The sequence below is a fragment of the Lissotriton vulgaris genome, unplaced genomic scaffold (assembly GCF_964263255.1).
Source record: "Lissotriton vulgaris unplaced genomic scaffold, aLisVul1.2 SCAFFOLD_214, whole genome shotgun sequence".
Lineage (NCBI taxonomy): Eukaryota > Metazoa > Chordata > Amphibia > Caudata > Salamandridae > Lissotriton > Lissotriton vulgaris.
This window is the reverse complement of record NW_028243866.1, coordinates 444,220-466,078: the sequence shown is the minus strand read 5'-3', so window position 1 is coordinate 466,078 and position 21,859 is coordinate 444,220.

The window sequence follows — 21,859 nt, the reverse complement described above, 5'->3', positions numbered from 1 at the left end:
ATGGTCTTTCTGGCTGTCAGTGGCAGTAAGTCCAGTGTCTTCCTGAGGATCCTCAGAATGCCAAAGCAGGTGCCCGCCACCCGTTTGGTGTGGTGCTCGAACAAGATTTTATTATCAAGCCATACCCCCAGGTTCCTCACTTGATCGCTGGGAATGGGTAGAGGGCCCAGTGCTGGAGGCCACCATGCCGAGGTCCACACTGATGGAGCCTTCCCCACAATCAGTACCTCCATCTTATTTCCATTAAATTTAAGGCAGTTATTTGCCATCCAAGCCGCTAGTTCCTGCAGAAACGAACTAAAATGAATTGGGACCTGCTCCTTTGGCTGTGTCAAAGCCACAACCAGTTGCGTGTCGTCTGCGTAGGACACAACTTCCACCCCAAATTTTTCTGTGATCTCTGCTACTGGTGTAACATACAAATTAAAAAGGGTTGGGTGGAGACTGGACCTTTGTGGCACCCCCTGTTTCAGGCTGATGTCTTTGGACCGGAAGGGTCCCTGTGCCACTTGGAAAATGCAATCAAATAGAAAGAACTCTGGCCAGCTCCATGCTTTGCCCACCACTCCTCCCCTTTTAAGACACTGTAGCAGCGTGTGATGGGCCACAGTGTCGAATGCGGCACTAAGATCCAACAGGATCAGTGCCGCCGTTTGGCCTTCGTCTGCATACTTCCGTAAGGTCTCTTTCGATAACAGAAGCGCTGACTCGGTCGAATGGAGTGCACGGAAGCCAGATTGGGTGGGGTGGAGCAACCTATTAGCCTCAATATGGGCTGCCAGCTGATTATTGACAGCCTTCTCCCCGATCTTGGCGAAGTACGGCAGGAGTGAGATGGGGCGCAGGTTCTCTAATTGTTCCATGCTAATATTCTGCTTTTTTTTTTAGGGGGAGCACCACCGCCTCCTTCCAAGTTTTTGGTACCTTCCCCGAGTCACTGGAGAGCTCTAGTAAGTGTCTGATATAGGGCTCTAGAGTCTCCACACTGCCTCTCAGAACTTTGGGTGACGCAGGATCTTTAGGGGAGCCTGATTTGATGTTGCCAGGTACTGTGCATAGGGCCTCCCGAGATGGGACACTAAAAGTTTTGAGGCTTGTGTTTGCTTGTTACTACATTTTGGGTGTCACAATTCTATGTTCAAATCAAACATTAATTTGTTTCCTGTATTTGAGAGTGATCATTGTTATACATTTGATGTTTTAATTTTTTCCATGATTTATTCTTGGTGTCTTCTACATACAGTATACCTTTATTTCACCAGTTTCTTCCATTTAAAGATGGCAACCATTTTGGGACATTGGGACTCTTTCTCTTTTCTCTTTTTCCATCCGGCTTACTCTCCATTGCGCCCTTCGTTACTTTCTATTATCAATGGTACTTATGACGTCTATCACTTGGGACTGTGAATTGAGCTCAACCGACAGTCAAATGCAGGAAAGCTAAATGCAACTCAGGTAACTTTTCGCTATGTTGACAGCGTCACGCACAAAGCATATTCGATTTTTAGATGCACTCACAGCCTGGCAAAATACATTCTATAGACACCCTTTGTTGGCTCCTGTGAACCTTTAAACAAAATTTGCGGCATGTTGCATGCTCGTATTCTAAGCATCATTCACTAAGTTCACAATATGTTTTCTGGTTAGCAATTCACTTGTGAGGTTCATTCATTAATAGATTTCTTGCTCACCCTTATTACACCAGGCGAGGTTGCCCCCACTCCGCTGCTCCTGCCCACTGCCTGCCTGAGGCCGCTGCCTACCTGAGCCCTGCTCTGCTGCCTCGTTGCTGCCTCGTTGCTGCCTTGCCTCGTTGCTGCCTTCTGTATCTCTCCCCCCTCCTGCTGCCTCGTTCTTGCCTTCGTCATTTTCCTTTTCCTTCTCCCCTCTGCTAACACACTCGTTTTTTTCCCTCCGTTTTTTTCTCCTGTTTGCCCTCTGTGCACCCCTTCCCCCCTCTGCTGCCCTCCCCCTTCCTTGTGTCTCCTCCCGTCCGCCGGACGACCCAGCCGCCGCTGAGCCGCCCTCAGACCTCCTTCCCGCCGCAGACCTCCGCCGACTACGCCCCCCTCCTGCCCATTGGCCGCCCCGCTCCCGCCACCCAGCTGACCCGCCCTCCCGGCTCCTCACTTATGACGCCCCCAGAGCGACCGCGCAGTGGACGCGCGCAGCGGGAGCGCCAACTGGGCGCCGAAGGTGCGCCAAAGGTAAGCCCGTCTGCGCCCGTCCGCGCCTGGACCGCGCCCAGTGCCTGGAACCCTGGCTCCCGCGGACACCAGCCCACCCGCCGGACCTACGACGCCGCCGAACTCTACGCACTCAACGCCGGTCGAAGCCCGGGCTGCTATCGAGCCACCCCGAGACGCACCCAAGGACCCTTCTGCTGCCACTCCTGCAAGTTCACCTGCATCCGGACCTGCACTACACCAGCTCCGACCAAGCCGAGCACCAGCAGCAACCACCTCAAGTGCATCCTGCTCAACACCCGCTCCGTCCACAGACACGCCGTCCAACTCTGGAACCTAATCGACACCACATCTCCAGACGTCGCCTTCCTCACGGAAACCTGGATGAACGCCTCCTCAGCGCCCGACATCGCCATCGCCATCCCGGACGGCTACAAGATCATCCGGGGGGACCGCGTCAACCAGACAGGAGGAGGCATCGCCATCATCCACAGGAACACCATCCGCATCACGACCAACACCGACGACACCCTCGCACCCGCCGAACACCTGCACTTCCAGATCCACATCAACCCCAAGACCACCCTCAGAGGCACCCTCATCTGCAGGCTCCCGGGACCACGCACAAAATTCAGCGAAGACATCGCCGACTTCATCAGCCCGCACGCCCTCCTCTCCGCTGACTACATCCTCCTCGGGGACCTCAACTTCCACCTGGAGAACAACAACGACCGCAACACCACCACCCTGCTGGACAACCTCGCCAACCTCGGTCTCAAGCAGCTGGTGACCACCCCCACCCACTACGCCGGTCACACACTCGACCCCGTCTTCTCATCCAGCAAGGTCATCACCTTCAGCCACGCCACCGGACTCCACTGGACGGACCACAGCTGCGTCCACTTCAGCTTCAGAAGGACCACGATCCACCACCACCAGCAACAGGTTGCAAGCAGAAGCTGGAACAAGATCACAGCCGTCCAGCTCGCGACTTCCCTGAGCATGAACCCTCCCACCAGCGCAACATACCCAAGCCAGGCCGCCACCAACCTCGCGAAGTGGATCAGCAACTGCGCAGACGACCTCGCCCCTCTGAAGACCCCGCCTAGCAGACCCGGCAGCAAGAAAGCCCCATGGTTCACCGACGAACTCAAGAGCTCCAAGAAGAACTGCTGAGCCCTCGAGAGAACCTGGCGCAGAGACCCAACACCGAACAACATGACTGCCCTCAAGCTCGCCACCCGAAAACACCACCAACTGATCCACGCCACCAAGAAAACTGCATTCGAGGAACGACTGGACAGCAACGCACACAACAGCAAGGAACTCTTCAACATCATTAAAGAGCTCTCCAACCCCAACGCCGGAAACAACGACATCACCCCTTCGCAAGACCTCTGCAACTCCCTCTCCTCCTACTTCCACAACAAGATCGCGGACATACACAACAGCTTCAGCACTCAACCGACGCACGCCACGACTGAACCACCGCCCCCCACCACCACCCTCCGCGCCTGGACCCCGATCAGCACCGAAGACACCATCCGCACGATGAACTCCATCCACTCCGGATCTCCGACTGACCCCTGCCCTCACCACGTCTTCAACAAGGCCGACGCTGTCATCGCACCCCACCTGCGGGACATCATCAAAACCTCCTTCGACACCGCTACCTTCCCGGAGAGCTGGAAGCACGCCAAACTCAGCGCTCTACTAAAGAAGCCATCAGCTGACCCCACCGACCTCAAGAACTACCGCCCCATCTCGCTGCTCCTGTTTCCTGCAAAAGTCATCGAGAAGACCGTCAACAAACAGCTGGCCGCCTTCCTCGAGATGAACGGTTCCCTCGACCTCTCGCAGTCTGGCTTCCGGGCCAACCACAGCACCGAGACCACCCTGATCGCAGCCACCGATGACATCCGAGCCCTGCTCGACAACGGAGAAACAGCGGCCCTCATCCTCCTAGACCTCTCCGCGGCCTTCGATACTGTCTGCCACTGCACCCTAGTGCAGCGCCTCAGCAGCATCGGACTCCAGGAGAAGGCACTGGAATGGATCACCTCGTTCCTCGCTGGAAGGACACAGAGAGTCCGCCTCCCCCCGTTCAGATCAGAAGCCACCGAAGTCATCTGCGGCGTTCCTCAAGGCTCCTCGCTCAGCCCAACCCTCTTCAACGTCTACATGAGCCCCCTCGCAGCCATCGCACGCCAACACAACCTCAAAATCATCTCCTACGCCGACGACACCCAGCTGATCCTCTCCCTCACCAACGACCCCGCCACCGCCAGAGCCAACCTACACGAAGGGATGACAGACGTAGCCAAGTGGATGATGAACAGCCCCCTGAAACTGAACTCGGACAAGACGGAAGTCCTCATCCTGGGATCTTCACCCTCTGTGGTAAATAAAATTACCGAAACTATTTTTCTATACATTAAATGACAATAAAGGATAGCTCAATAAGTGAGAGGCAGAGTCCGTGGTATCTGAGTCATACGGGCTTTAATTAAGATTCTCGAGAACCGGGACATCGAGTTCCATCACCACTAAGGTTCAGGAAGGGATATTCAACATTTTATTAACATCACACATTATATATAGTAAAACAGTATAATTGAAATGAATACAGTAGGCGTAACAGGTGAAAAAAGAAAGATAAGAACACATGGGCGTAAAAGAAGGCATGTACAGGGGCGTACACTGAGTTGTGTACTGGAAACGTCACAGAAGTGTCATAAGTGGGTGGATGCATAGAGAGATTTTGCAGGGTCAGCAGAAACCTTTAGCATGGGTGCGTGCGCAACTGAGCATGACGTGTAACTCGAGAGAGCTGGGGGGCTTGACTTTAGCACTAGTAGAGGAGTCATGGTGTCTGGGATGTCAGAACGACCTGCACTTATAGCATATCTGGTATCTTATGTTTGGAGGATGTGTTGTCTGAAGTAAAAGGTCTCTCGGGCAGAGGCCGTTCAATACTGAATGCTAGTGCGTGCATACGTGTCTTGGAGCAATGCGCGGGGGCCACGGACCTACCATGGTAACGGGTTCAGTAAATTACTTGCATGGAGACAGGAGGGCCGGGCCCTTTGCTCTGCAGCCGGGAATATGTTTACCTATTTCACTAGACTGGAATGTGTTTTCGAGGAGGCTGAGCAGATAACTGTAGGCAAAATACTGTCATGGCAGGCAGGCCAGGCCGAGCCGGGCACCGCTTCACTGGGCAAGAAGTAAGGCAGGGGTCAGGGATGCATACCTAAACTGTAGCTTTCAGAGACACAAGAGACTCGGAGCCTCAATTAAGGGCCTGGCTCGACTAAGCCAGAAAAACGTGGAAAACGTGTGCTTCGCGTTATTTAAAAGTGCACCATGTAAAGACGTTGGCACCATAGGCCTAAAAGCCAAATTAACGTGGTTTTCTTGGAGGACTGAATAACTGACATGTTAACGTTGGACGCAAATGCATATGCGTCTTCATGGCAGACACGGGAAAGGAACGACATACATGGAACATGGGTGCATGGATAGGGTGCGAGTGGGGGACACATTGATTACCTAAGAATTTCTATTTCCTCATTCCCTCCTTGGCCCCTACTTCACCCTTTAGGATATGTCTATTTTCATGAGACCATCTATCTGTTCGTATAGCATCATTTGTTCATCTTTTTTCATTCTGGAACGGGAACGTGAACTTGGACGGGGAATACAAGCTGTGGCGCACAAGCCGCAAATCGCTGGCCCACATTGCAGACAGAGACAACAACTGAATACTATAAGCAGTATTATTCCTAGGAATGACAGTACTTTCCATCCCCAGGCGGATATCACACTCCAGAGCCAACCGGACCAAGTCCAGGTGCCAGGATTCTGGTGTATCTGGTGAGCTATCTCATGAAGCCTTGTTATTGCTTTATATACTGACCGTGCGTTATTAGGAATGAAAATACAACAACGGGATCCGATCACTCTACAAGCCCCGCCCCTATCGGCCAGGATGACGTCAAGGACAAGGCGGTTTTGAAGAACAACAAGTCTCATAGCAGACTGTTCTTCGGTCAGGTTACCTAAAGCAAAAGTAGTTTCGTTCACTACTGCTTCAAGAGTTCTAGTTAATTTACGTATCAGTTTACTGTTTTGGACAGGACCCACAAAGAAAAAGAATCCTTTATTGAAATCTGTATATTGCTCCCATGTTGTCTCAGTCTAGTCGACAATCGGGGTCTTGATCTCCCTTCTATGTCTTACATGCACAAGATGTGAATTTCGATGATAATCAGGCGGAGCTAGAAAAACAGGTGGCAATAGGAACGCGATATAACACGTTCCATCCCAATCCAAGGGCAGATGTACATAGGCTGTCTGACCACAAATAAAATAGGAATGGCGGGAAGCTCTGAAAGTAGACTTTCCTTTATCACTAAATTCGACCACAGTATTACAATCACTGTGTCCTAGATGTACTGAACCATTCTTTCTGACGCATAATTCGCCTTTCACTGGCAAAACTGTTATAAATGGCAAGTCCGAATTAGTCTCGGACTGGACATTCAGAATCATGAGGTTAAGTGTAAAATTACCTAATCCATACACTTCATTTTCTAGATCGGTCCCTGTCTTTTGGGGAAGACCTTCCTTGTCTGGGAAACATATTTTATTCATAACTGTATTCAGGTTCCCCCATATCCAATTGCCTTGGGAAACTGTGGACTTACTGTCTAGGGAGGACATTAAAGTAAACCATGCTCCACACGAACCATTATGTGTAAACGGGTAGGGAAAGAGGGGCAGATCTCCCTTGTATTTCTGATAGGGTGGGAGTCGGCCACATACCCAGCAATTTGTGGCATTGCTGGTCTGGTGAGAATGGTGTAACATACGAATGAAATTATTGTTGCGCATTGCTAGTCGATAGGACAGCTCGTGAGGGGGCAGGTCACTGAAAGTGTGCTCTACGGTGTCATTAGAGGAAGTATGTACATGGGAACCAAGAGGAAAGAAAACATGTAGCATTAAACTTATGCATATGATCGTAAGACTCAGAAGAAACATAAAAATTAAAGTAATGACGCATCTGCTGTGAAGGTTTTTGCAATATTTTTCTCTCTTTTCAATTCGCCTATCTCTCTGACTATTTGGGTCTATCTTATACATGTCAGAAACCTGTCTAACCGCTTCACCCGAGGGGGACTTAAACAATTAAACGCTGTCTGACTTACTAGACCTCAACTTTTCTCGGTACTCCTGTTGTGGAGTTTTCTCTAACAGGGGGAGTTTAGAGTCTGTAGCGGGGCAGTCTTCGGGAAAAGTCTTTGGACTCAGTCCATGAAATCGTTTAATGTGGCTGGAGTGGAGCCACCCTTTTCTGCCTTCAATCTTCACAGCGGTCCTCGTGGTCATCAACACCAGTTTTGGTTCCTTCCACCTGGGCTCCAGAGGGCTTGAGCGGTCAAAGTTGCGGACCAACACCAGGTCTCCGGGAACGATTTCATGCGGTTTCACCTGGGTGTTGTCCGGGAAGGCAGCCGCAACCTGTGAACGACAAGATAGTAGTGCAGACATCAAGGAAGCCAGGTAATCTGTCAGCATAGTACTTTCAACATCTGTGATCTTACGAGGCATAGGCGTACCCCACATATTTGGGGGACGGCCGAAGACTACTTCATACGGGGACAGTCCGGTTCTGGAATGAGCTACCATACGCATGTAAAAGAGGGCAACCAGCAGGGCTACCATCCAATCTACTCCTTTTTCTGCACAGACCTTCGCTTACCGTGTTTTCAGAGTTTGATTATGTCTCTCAACGAGACCGGCGGCTTTGGGGTGTCGTACACAGTGAAATTTCCACTGGTATCCTAACAGGAGTGATACCTGTTTCATGAGCTCGGACGAGAATGGCTGTCCATTATCAGAGTACACGACACGGGGTAAGCCGTATCGCGGGAAGAATTCACGGACCAACTGTTTGGCAGTGGTTACAGCAGTGTAATCTGGGACTGGGTACGCTTCTGTCCATCGGGAAAGGGCACATACAACTACGAGGACATACTTGAATCCTCGGCATCTGTCCATCTGGATATAATCCATCTGGAGGACTTCGAAAGGATGGTCAGGAGGATGGAATCCACCTTGTTCCACGGGGATACCTTTGCCTGGATTGAACTGACAACAGATCATGCAGGTACGCACTTTCTGTTTTGCTGCTGCACGTAAATGCTTGTTGAACCAGAGATTCTGTATGCTGTCTAGCATGGCTTTCTCTCCTAAGTGTGCTGGACTATGTGCTGTGTTAATGATAACTTGAACCATGGAGTCGGGGAGAAACCATGTGGCTCTCCCCTTCGTCATCCATCCCTGATCTGTCTGGATCCCTCCTTGTTCAGTCCATTTCTTGATTTCGTCTGAAGTTGCATGTGTCTGTATGTCGAGTACATCTAGTGTGGGATCCTTAACTGTCATACAATGTGTCAGTGGAGTTACTTCAGTCTTTGTCGTGTCAGTCGGAATGTCTGTTTGAGTCTGAGCTGTGAGTTTAGCTGTTCGATCTGCCAGGTCGTTACCCTGGGAAATGGTGTTTGTGACTTTCGTATGTGCTTTGCACTTCATGATGGAAATGGATGCAGGCAGATGTATTGCCTCTAACAGAGCTTGAATGAGGGGACCGTGTTGTATCTTGGCGCCGTGAGAAGTTAAAAAACCTCTTTCTTGCCAGAGAATACCGAAGTCGTGAACGACTCCGAATGCGTACTGTGAATCTGTGTATATGTTTACTTTAAGGTTCTTGGCTCGTATGCAGGCTTGGGTCAGAGCGATGAGCTCTGCTGCTTGGGCAGACAATGTGTCTATACAATGTGTTTCTATGACTTCAGTTTCAGTGGTCACTGCATATGCGGCCACTAACTCTCCTGTGCTTGTTCTCATACATGAACCATCCACATAAAGTGTCAGGTCTGGGTCGGGCAATGCAATGTCTGTCAAGTCTTGTCTGGGCTTGGTCACGGTATTAATGACTTCCACACAGTCATGTGGTGTAGGGTCTGCTGTGATTGAAGGTAACAGTGTAGCAGGGTTTAATATGTTGCAACGTCTGATTTCTATGTGTGGTTGGAACAGTGTCAGTTCATATCCTGTCAGTCGTGCTATGGTCAAGTGTTGAGTCTGGGTTCGGTTCAGGAGAACTTCCACGGAGTGTGGAACTTGTACCGTCAGGGGATGTCCTAACACTATTGAATCGCTTTGTCTGATAGCTAGGGCTGTTGCTGCAACTGATTTTAGGCACGCAGGCAGAGCCTGGGCTACTGGATCCAATGTACTAGAAAAGTAAGCACAAGGCTTGTGTTTTCCTGCTTGATCTTGTGTGAGAACAGATAATGCTGTGCCATCGCGTTCAGTGACAAAAAGTGTAAAAGGTTTGCTGTAACATGGTGTCGCTAAAACAGGTGCTTGACATAAGGCTTTCTTCAGTTCATCAAAAGCTTGTGTATGTTCCTGAGTCCAAGGGAGGACAGTCGAAGTCGCTGCCTCCTGTGTTGTCAACTGTATGAGTGGTTTGGCTAGATATGCATTCTGAGGAATCCATTGTCTGCAATACGAAGTGAGGCCAATGAAGGCCCGTACTTCCTTTTGTGTCTTGGGTTGTGGCAGATGTGCAATTAACTGAATGCGGTCTGGTGTCAACTGTCTACCCCTCTTGGACAGCAAGTGTCCAAGGTATACCACTTGCTGGGCACAGAATTGTAGCTTCGAAGGGGACACTTTATGCCCCTTTTCGGCCAGAAAATACAAGACAGTCAGTGATGCGCGTTCGCAGTCACGTTCGGTCCGTGCTGTAATTAACAGATCGTCAACATATTGGAGTAGGGCAGTGTCAGTAGGCATGTGAATACTGTCTAGTTGTCGTTTCAGTGCTTGGCTGTAAATACTAGGACTTTCTGTGAACCCTTGAGGAGCACGTGCAAATTTGAAGCTTCTGCCATTTAAACAGAATCCGAAAAGGTACTGGCTTTCTGGATGAATGGGGACACTAAAGAAGGCGTTCTTGAGATCGATTACAGTAAAGAACGCTGCTTCGGAATCAATGGCAGTCAATAGAGAAGAAATATCTGGGACCACTGGGTACTGGGGTATTATACATTTATTTAATTCTCGAAGGTCGATCACCAGTCTGTAGACCGGCGGTGCATTCGGGTCAGTTCGTTTAAGAATCGGAATGATTGGAGAATTACATACATTGGAGTCAGTATCTACAACCACTCCTTGTGCAATGAGCTCGTCAATAATTTTCAGTAAGGCTGCTACAGCCTCAGGTGGCAACTTGTATTGTCGGATACGTGGCAGTACAACACCTTGTTTCAGAGTAACACGATATGGTGTAATATGCATACAACCTACATCAGTCGGACCTTGCGCCCATAAGTGCTGTGGTACATTCTGTAATCTTGGATCAAAATCTCTTAACACATAATGTCCTTTAAAATCACGTAAAAACAATCTCACTCCTTCCGGAGAACAACAAATCACGGCTCCTAATGCGTTCAATGTCTTTATACCAAGCAGATTTTCAGGACATGATTTCGTAAGTAACAAGTCTGTAGTACGAGACAATGGACCAACTTCTAAGGAAATTGGTTTTGACACTTCGTTAACAATAGGCTTTCCTGAAAATCCAAGGGAAACATTCTGTGAGCCTGAGAGGGGTGCCCCTGGAACCTCGTCATGACTGATGGTAGTTCTGCTCGCCCCTGTGTCAATCAAAAATTTTCTGTCTTTCCCTAATACCTGACTATGTACATAGGGACCCTCTTGATCTATAGGAACCTCGATAAGGGGCAAGCCAACCTCCCTCTCTAGGCTGTTTCATGAATACTGCTGATAATCAGGATAATCTGACTGTGCATACTGGTACATTTGTTGCGTGACATGTTGAGTGGCAGCAATGGGTTGGGGCTGGGGTACAGCTACTGTCTGTTGTGCATTCTGTGGAGGTTGCGTGTTCTGTGGACTATGTTGTGGAACATGTTCTTGTCTAGGGGGACGCGGTCTTTCTTTCGTCCTGCCTGTAGCAATATTGTATTTTAAAACGGCACATTCGTTTATATAGTGACCTGGCTGCTTGCAATAATTGCAATTCCCTTTAACAGGAGCTGCAGAATGAACTGGCGGTGCCATACCCTTCTTCTGACCGTCAACTGGGACAGATTGAGCAACTAGTACTTTCATTTTCGTGTCTTTAATACGTCTCTGTTCATGTTCGTGTTCCTCTCTAATTCGGTTCTGGTGGTACTGTAACATTTGTAACATTTGGGAAGGCGTATTAGCTTGCCATGTACTCTCGACTTTCAGAACTCTGTTTTTAACCTGTGGTAAGGAATTCTCGACTAATTTGGTCACAAAAAGATGTGGATACGATTCACTACTTGTTTTCAGGCCGCTATTAATAATGAAACATTTCTCGAATCTGGAATAAAAATCACTAGTGTCTTCGTCTTGTTTCTGTTTGCAGGCTGAGATTGCATCCCAGTCTTCCTTTTTCGTAGCTAATAATCTTGGTAAAACTTGTATTAACAACTCGGGTAATGCTTTGGCTTTCTCCCCAAGACCAGTACCAGGGATTCGTGTATTTTCTTCGTTTTCTAATACTGTCCAATCAATCTTTTTCTCTCCCACCTCCCATTCTTTTTCTTTAAGTTTTTCGTAAATGCCGGCTGGCAACAGTACCTTTAACATTTTAAGGATATCGGGATACGTTTACTCCCCCATGAGGAGCATGTCTTTTAATTCACGGTGGAACCCTGCTGGATCTTTATCATGACAGGGCACTAATTTTTTCATTTCCAATAATTCCATTTTGGTCAAGGGTGTGTATACGAATACTCGTTGGAGCTCACCTCCTTCTGTCCGGACGGGATGAACTTCTCGTAAAGGATTCTGTCTGTCAATGTAAAATGGTTTCCTTACTGGGGGTGGAACAGGAACGAAATGTGGAGTCAGGAAAGTTCTGTATTTATGTCGTTGTTCTAGAATGACATTAATTAAATCGGTACCTAGGCCTCTCCATCTTTTTAGGAGTAATTCTTCCAATATATTATATAGGGGACCTGGATCAGAATGTTGACTTTCATACAGTATAATGAGGTGTTGGATCATGTACATACCAGCTAGTCGCTGTTCGTCTGGGGAAAGATTCAAAAATTTTTGCGCTACTCAATCATCTTTATATACGCTAGTATTGCCAGCCCATTGTACAGCTGACCGGGCCAGTTCCTGTTCATGCATGGTACTAAGTTCACTGTAACCTATTTGTTCTTTCAGTACTTTATCAGTGGCTTGGAATAAATGTTCAAGAGAACATTGTTCTGGTATTGGAGAAAGAAAACGTTTCTGGTTTTCTAGACGTATGGGTCTGTCAAAAGGTCTTTCAGAAGGTCTCGCTCTACCTACATACGCTATTGTATTTGGGCTTTCAGTTTCTATATCTTCGTCTTCTGAGACTTCTTCCTCCGCTTTCTCGGCTTCTCTTGCTGCTTTTTCCCTTGCGTGTATGTCTAAAATTTCTTTACGAATCTTTCTGTACATGGATTCTATACAAGCTTGTTTACTATGTTTACCATCAGCTATGTTGTCACTCCATTTAATCAGAAGTTTCATCTCTTCTTTATCTTTACCTGGCTGGTCTTGTTCCCTAATCAGACAATTTATCAAAAACTGTAAGATCATACTTTGTGTCTCCACCTTATTGTGTGCCATGGCCTCGTGAATACTTTCTGGTCTTTCCCCCGTTCTAATAAAGTGATATATGTTGTCTAAATGTTTTCTCATATCTGGGAAAATAGTCAAATAGTTTGTGACCCGTCGTAAACGTATTGAATATAGGATCATCTGGTCTTCGCCAGGTACTGGATCATATCGGCAATCAGTAAGGTACTGTTTAAGGGCTGTGTAGGTAGTTACTTTTGGTGTGCATTGTAATGCTGTTTCTCTGAGTGTGGTTCGTTTTATTTGAGGCGGGGTGATAGGGGGACCTCCTACTGCTCCTCCTGAAGTGGTTTGATCGTCAACCATTACTGGCTGCGCTGTTACTGGTGGCGGTGTAGGCGGTAAAGTAGGTGCAGGTAATACAGGTGGGCCCTGAGTTGCAGGCGCATTAAAAGGATTACTAGGACCAGTGGCCGGAGTAGTGGCCGAAGCAGTGGCAGATGAGACAGTGGGGGAAATCGTATCATCAACGGGAATGTGAACAGGGTTGGGAGGTTGAACATGGACATTTGCGGGACGATTTCTGTTTGCATATTCTGGGACAGTGTCATCTAAATAGGAAGAAAGGAAAATTTCCGCTGCGGTCGTTTATGACGGAGTTTAGTCGGGACCAATGGTGGCGGTAGATTACTGGGTACTTCCGGGGTCGCCTTGGGCAGGCCCTCGGCGAGAACAGGATACATGCCTTTCATAAGGGCATTTCTTTGTCTGTCTAATTGTTCTGCTCTAACTCGTTCACCTTCTTCTTGTAGCTCTCTTTCTTTAGCTTTTTCAGATTCTTCTCTACTTTTCTCTGCTTTCCTGATTTCTTTCTCTGTTCTTCTATGCACTTCTTTACGCCACAATTCTATGGCATCTTTCTGGGATTGTCTGGCTTTCTTTTTCCATAGTGCTTCTTCTACTCTCATGATGCAATCAGCATCCCATGTCCCTGAGACAGGCCATCTATATTTCTCTTCCAGATCCTTCGTATAATCAACCCACAAGTCTAAGTACAATATGGCATCTAAGCCATGCTTATGATACTTAAAATGTCCTGGAGTGTCCCTAGGCGGGACGGGAACTGCTTCTTCGAGTATCCCTTTCCTAGTTCCTATCTGACGTAATTTCGAGAACTATAAACCAAAACACAATACCAGTATTGCCAACTTAATTACACTTGGACCACGGATGGTCACTCGAATCGCTGACTGAAACAGTGACTCTCGGAGAACAGTTTTGTCCGAAATAAATCAAAATCTTTTAATTTTTATATCACATATACCATATCAATGGGCAATTTTTTGTTTTTTAGATACACATTTGGATAGCTCCACAGAAGTATGTCAAAACAACAAATAATGAAAACGAGTACAAAAAGACACTTTTTAGACAAATTGACACCTTGCATTCAACAGTCATACGGGACAACACACATATAAATATACATATATACACAATCGAAAGATTCTATTTACAGCATATATTTTTGAAAAACAACGCATTGGAACAGACAACTAAACAATTTTCATGTGTTTGAGAGTAAATCAACAATTCCTAATGCTGGATAGAGAAGGTCTACGCGTTTCGATGACCCCTTGTTGTGGGGAAATCTCGTCAGGACCAAAAAGCCTGTGAATGAAGAAACAAGATCGGGTCAACTAAGGGGACCGGACTCTACCTCTCAACGTATCAGAAAGGATAAGTGAAACTAATCCTACCTTAGAGTTGCTGGGTGCTCTTTTGAGATTTATACTGTAATAAAAACAGAACCTGTTTTAACCCATGGTTAAAGACGCAGAAAAAACCGCAATCGCATTTTCCTAACTATCTCATTCACTCGTGAGTACTTACATAGTGTTGCGCAGGGTGCGCTCTCAAAGGGTTTTGTTCTCATCCATAAGTGGAAGTGGAGATCTAAAAGAATGGAAGGACTAGTAAGAGATCTAGTGGTTTGACTGGTGGTAGCAGTAGCTATCGGTGAACCGGAGACTACTTACATCTGGTTGAAGCGTGGAGACGGGGCTGTTTCCCGGATCCGCACGGTGAAACGCCTTGTTAGATTAGTTCCTGAAAGGAAAGATGAAGACTACTGTCAGTATTCTTCGTGGGAACTACGTGGTCTGGATGGCTATTCTCTCACAGTTCTGTCAAGTTGTTCCGATCTACCTGTAGGTTTGTAGTATGATGAGTATATCTGGGGGTCCAAGTTCTTCGGTCTCTGTCAAGTGAATGCAGATACCGGCATCATCCAGTTCGATGTTTCTTGTCTCGTGTGTCCTGGTTTTTAACTCACTTCCTGGTCATAGGATTTGTGGGGATTGTAGTTTTTAGGATTCGTCGTCATGGAGACGTTGTTTCTGTCATGTGACGTTGTGTGGTCTCGTGTGTCCTGGTTGTTAACTCACTTCCTGGTCATAGGATTTGTGGGGATTGTAGTTTTTAGGATTCGTCGTCATGGAGACGTTGTTTCTGTCATGTGACCTAGTGTAGTCGGGCTCGCAGTCTGCGCAGGAGACGGTAGCCCGAATCTTTCATTGTATCAGTTTATAGACGATAGATCTCCGAGAGTTCGTTAAGGCCATCAGTAGCTGTATTAAACTTGACAATAAGCATGGCTTCATGGCGAGATAGTTTAGCCTCAATATCTCCTCCTCTGGGGTCTTTTTCGATTTTGGCAATGACTGTCCATTTCAGGTCGTCTAGTGTGTGCTCGTGATTGATCCAATGATTGACAAGGGGGGCAGTTGTGACTTTCTTTTTTATACGGGATTTGTGTTGAGTGATGCGGCATCTAATTTCTTGGCTTGTTTTTCCAATATATAGCATGTCACAGGGACATTTTATGCCGTAGATGACGTATTTTGATTTGCAGTTTGTGAACTTTTCGTGTTTCCAAAAAAGTTGTTTATGTTGAAACAAGCATCCTTCTTCTGTGCTTGCGCAACAAATGCAAGACCCGCATTTGTGGTGACCCTGTATCGGTGGTAGGCCTAGCATGGTGTTAATTGTGGGCGGGTTCTGCTTCACTGCAGCTCGTACAAGGTGGTTGGCCACACTCTGGTCCTTTTTAAAGGCAAATAATGGTTTCTCTTTTAGTGTCTCAGCTACATTTTCTACTAGATGCCAATTCTGTAGAATGGTTTTCTTGAGTTGGTTGGAATTGGGGCAAAATGTTGAGACACATACTATCCTTTCGAGAGATGGTTTTGTCCTTTTTACTAGGAGTGTTTCTCGAGGGATCCACCATACTCTCTTCATAGTTCTTTTGAGAAGTTTGACGGGATAGCCTCTTGATGCTAGATTGTCAGTGAGGTTGGAAGCGTGGAACATGTATTCGTCTTTGAGGTGGCAATTTCTTTTTATCCGCAAGTACTGTCCGAAGGGAAGATTTTCTTTTAGGTTTCGCGGATGATTGCTTGTAAAGTGTAAAGCCTTGTTTCTGTCTGTCACTTTCTTAAATAATGTCGTCACCAAGCCTTCATCTGTGGGATATACTTCAACATCAAGGAATGACATTTTAACTTTGGAAAAGTTCATGCTGAACTTGATCTCTTCTGTGCGAGTATTAAGCCACTCGTGAAATTCTTTTAATTCTTCTTCTGATCCTCTCCAGGTTAAGAAGACGTCGTCTATGTAACGGCTCCAACTTGTGATGTTTTCCGAGTATGGATTTGATTGGTAAACAAATTTCTCTTCATAGAGTGACATAAACAATACAGCCAATTCTGGGGCGAACGGACACCCCATGGCTACACCGCTTATCTGGTAGAAAAAATCTCCGTTAAAATTGAAATAGAAACCGACTAGAGTACCAACGGAATTTATCATGCAACTAGCTACATTGGCTCTGAAGAAAAACTATTTCAATTTTAACGGAGATTTTTTCTACCAGATAAGCGGTGTAGCCATGGGGTGTCCGTTCGCCCCAGAATTGGCTGTATTGTTTATGTCACTCTATGAAGAGAAATTTGTTTACCAATCAAATCCATACTCGGAAAACATCACAAGTTGGAGCCGTTACATAGACGACGTCTTCTTAACCTGGAGAGGATCAGAAGAAGAATTAAAAGAATTTCACGAGTGGCTTAATACTCGCACAGAAGAGATCAAGTTCAGCATGAACTTTTCCAAAGTTAAAATGTCATTCCTTGATGTTGAAGTATATCCCACAGATGAAGGCTTGGTGACGACATTATTTAAGAAAGTGACAGACAGAAACAAGGCTTTACACTTTACAAGCAATCATCCGCGAAACCTAAAAGAAAATCTTCCCTTCGGACAGTACTTGCGGATAAAAAGAAATTGCCACCTCAAAGACGAATACATGTTCCACGCTTCCAACCTCACTGACAATCTAGCATCAAGAGGCTATCCCGTCAAACTTCTCAAAAGAACTATGAAGAGAGTATGGTGGATCCCTCGAGAAACACTCCTAGTAAAAAGGACAAAACCATCTCTCGAAAGGATAGTATGTGTCTCAACATTTTGCCCCAATTCCAACCAACTCAAGAAAACCATTCTACAGAATTGGCATCTAGTAGAAAATGTAGCTGAGACACTAAAAGAGAAACCATTATTTGCCTTTAAAAAGGACCAGAGTGTGGCCAACCACCTTGTACGAGCTGCAGTGAAGCAGAACCCGCCCACAATTAACACCATGCTAGGCCTACCACCGATACAGGGTCACCACAAATGCGGGTCTTGCATTTGTTGCGCAAGCACAGAAGAAGGATGCTTGTTTCAACATAAACAACTTTTTTGGAAACACGAAAAGTTCACAAACTGCAAATCAAAATACGTCATCTACGGCATAAAATGTCCCTGTGACATGCTATATATTGGAAAAACAAGCCAAGAAATTAGATGCCGCATCACTCAACACAAATCCCGTATAAAAAAGAAAGTCACAACTGCCCCCCTTGTCAATCATTGGATCAATCACGAGCACACACTAGACGACCTGAAATGGACAGTCATTGCCAAAATCGAAAAAGACCCCAGAGGAGGAGATATTGAGGCTAAACTATCTCGCCATGAAGCCATGCTTATTGTCAAGTTTAATACAGCTACTGATGGCCTTAACGAACTCTCGGAGATCTATCGTCTATAAACTGATACAATGAAAGATTCGGGCTACCGTCTCCTGCGCAGACTGCGAGCCCGACTACACTAGGTCACATGACAGAAACAACGTCTCCATGACGACGAATCCTAAAAACTACAATCCCCACAAATCCTATGACCAGGAAGTGAGTTAACAACCAGGACACACGAGACCACACAACGTCACATGACAGAAACAACGTCTCCATGACGACGAATCCTAAAAACTACAATCCCCACAAATCCTATGACCAGGAAGTGAGTTAAAAACCAGGACACACGAGACAAGAAACATCGAACTGGATGATGCCGGTATCTGCATTCACTTGACAGAGACCGAAGAACGTGGACCCCCAGATATACTCATCATACTACAAACCTACAGGTAGATCGGAACAACTTGACAGAACTGTGAGAGAATAGCCATCCAGACCACGTAGTTCCCACGAAGAATACTGACAGTAGTCTTCATCTTTCCTTTCAGGAACTAATCTAACAAGGCGTTTCACCGTGCGGATCCGGGAAACAGCCCCGTCTCCACGCTTCAACCAGATGTAAGTAGTCTCCGGTTCACCGATAGCTACTGCTACCACCAGTCAAACCACTAGATCTCTTACTAGTCCTTCCATTCTTTTAGATCTCCACTTCCACTTATGGATGAGAACAAAACCCTTTGAGAGCGCACCCTGCGCAACACTATGTAAGTACTCACGAGTGAATGAGATAGTTAGGAAAATGCGATTGCGGTTTTTTCTGCGTCTTTAACCATGGGTTAAAACAGGTTCTGTTTTTATTACAGTATAAATCTCAAAAGAGCACCCAGCAACTCTAAGGTAGGATTAGTTTCACTTATCCTTTCTGATACGTTGAGAGGTAGAGTCCGGTCCCCTTAGTTGACCCGATCTTGTTTCTTCATTCACAGGCTTTTTGGTCCTGACGAGATTTCCCCACAACAAGGGGTCATCGAAACGCGTAGACCTTCTCTATCCAGCATTAGGAATTGTTGATTTACTCTCAAACACATGAAAATTGTTTAGTTGTCTGTTCCAATGCGTTGTTTTTCAAAAATATATGCTGTAAATAGAATCTTTCGATTGTGTATATATGTATATTTATATGTGTGTTGTCCCGTATGACTGTTGAATGCAAGGTGTCAATTTGTCTAAAAAGTGTCTTTTTGTACTCGTTTTCATTATTTGTTGTTTTGACATACTTCTGTGGAGCTATCCAAATGTGTATCTAAAAAACAAAAAATTGCCCATTGATATGGTATATGTGATATAAAAATTAAAACATTTTGATTTATTTCGGACAAAACTGTTCTCCGAGAGTCACTGTTTCAGTCAGCGATTCGAGTGACCATCCGTGGTCCAAGTGTAATTAAGTTGGCAATACTGGTATTGTGTTTTGGTTTATAGTTTATTGATAGTGAGGCTTGTCCTTATTGCCAGTGAGCCCAGACCCTGTTTTGGTTTTGGTAATTTCGAGAACAGCGGCATTTTTTAACTTACTTGAACGTGAACACAATAAACACAGTAATGAATAGCAAACAGTCATTCATACCACGACATTAAACACATTAAAACATTTCAGACTGATATTACGACATTTCAGGCTGATATTACCTGGTACATAGAAAACACAAATTCTGAAATCTCGAGAAAACAATAAACAATACTAGAATACTGAATCACTAGATGCACTGCTAGAACAGTACAGACATACCGGTCCCATAAAGAGACACGTCATACCGTATTCACCTAAGTGAACACGTCTGGACTGGACCGGATCTGTGTACCCAGACCCGTCTTGACCGGGCACAAATTAATGAACCCGTCTAGATGCGTTCCCAACAACGGTACTCACCGGGAAGCAAAACTGAAGGCCTCGGAAACTGGACTGGACTGGACTGCTACGACGTCTACGCTGCTACTACGCATGCGCTTCGGAACAGGTGGGCTTTCGGATACCTCGGACCTTGCTCTCTCGGCTTGGGCTCTGGTCGGGACTCTCCGCATTCCTCACCGCCTCGTCTGGATGCCGGACCGCAGTCTCCGTCTCCTCCGTGGGCCTGAGGGAGATAGCAGGAAAACCCGCAGGTGTGCACAGGATTCCGTCACGGCTGTAGAAGGGGTCAGGGGCCTGCGTACATCGCCAGCGCGTGATGAAGGGGAGGGGTCCCTGTTCGGGCGCCAGATTTATGTGGTAAATAAAATTACCGAAACTATTTTTCTATACATTAAATGACAATAAAGGATAGCTCAATAAGTGAGAGGCAGAGTCCGTGGTATCTGAGTCATACGGGCTTTAATTAAGATTCTCGAGAACCGGGACATCGAGTTCCATCACCACTAAGGTTCAGGAAGGGATATTCAACATTTTATTAACATCACACATTATATATAGTAAAACAGTATAATTGAAATGAATACAGTAGGCGTAACAGGTGAAAAAAGAAAGATAAGAACACATGGGCGTAAAAGAAGGCGTGTACAGGGGCGTACACGGAGGTGTGTACTGGAAACGTCACAGAAGTGTCATAAGTGGGTGGATGCATAGAGAGATTCTGCAGGGTCAGCAGAAACCTTTAGCATGGGTGCGTGCGCAACTGAGCATGACGTGTAACTCGAGAGAGCTGGGGGGCTTGACTTTAGCACTAGTAGAGGAGTCATGGTGTCTGGGATGTCAGAACGACCTGCACTTATAGCATATCTGGTATCTTATGTTTGGAGGATGTGTTGTCTGAAGTAAAAGGTCTCTCGGGCAGAGGCCGTTCAATACTGAATGCTAGTGCGTGCATACGTGTCTTGGAGCAATGCGCGGGGGCCACGAACCTACCATGGTAACGGGTTCAGTAAATTACTTGCATGGAGACAGGAGGGCCGGGCCCTTTGCTCTGCAGCCGGGAATATGTTTACCTATTTCACTAGACTGGAATGTGTTTTCGAGGAGGCTGAGCAGATAACTATAGGCAAAATACTGTCATGGCAGGCAGGCCAGGCCGAGCCGGGCACCGCTTCACTGGGCAAGAAGTAAGGCAGGGGTCAGGGATGCATACCTAAACTGTAGCTTTCAGAGACACAAGAGACTCGGAGCCTCAATTAAGGGCCTGGCTCGACTAAGCCAGAAAAACGTGGAAAACGTGTGCTTCGCGTTATTTAAAAGTGCACCATGTAAAGACGTTGGCACCATAGGCCTAAAAGCCAAATTAACGTGGTTTTCTTGGAGGACTGAATAACTGACATGTTAACGTTGGACGCAAATGCATATGCATCTTCATGGCAGACACAGGAAAGGAACGACATACATGGAACATGGGTGCATGGATAGGGTGCGAGTGGGGGACACATTGATTACCTAAAAATGTCTATTTCCTCACCTCCGCCTGGGACGACTCCTGGTGGCCCCCCGCCCTGGGCAGCGCACCCAAACCAACAGACCACGCACGCAACCTGGGCTTCATCCTGGACTCCTCCCTCTCCATGACCAGACAAGTCAACGCCGTCTCCTCGTCGTGCTTCAACATCCTGCGCATTCTACGTAAGATCTTCCAGTGGATCCCCACCGAGACCAGGAAGACAGTCACCCAGGCCCTCGTCACCAGCCGTCTGGACTACGGCAACTCCCTCTACGCCGGAACCACCGCCAAACTCCAGAAGAGACTCCCGCGGATTCAGAACGCCTCAGCACGACTCATCCTGGACATCCCCCGTCGCAGCCACATCTCCGGACACCTGAGGGATCTGCACTGGCTCCTGGTCAACAAGAGAATCACCTTCCGCCTCCTCACCCACGCACACAAAGTCCTACACAACCAAGGCCCAGGATACCTCAACAGC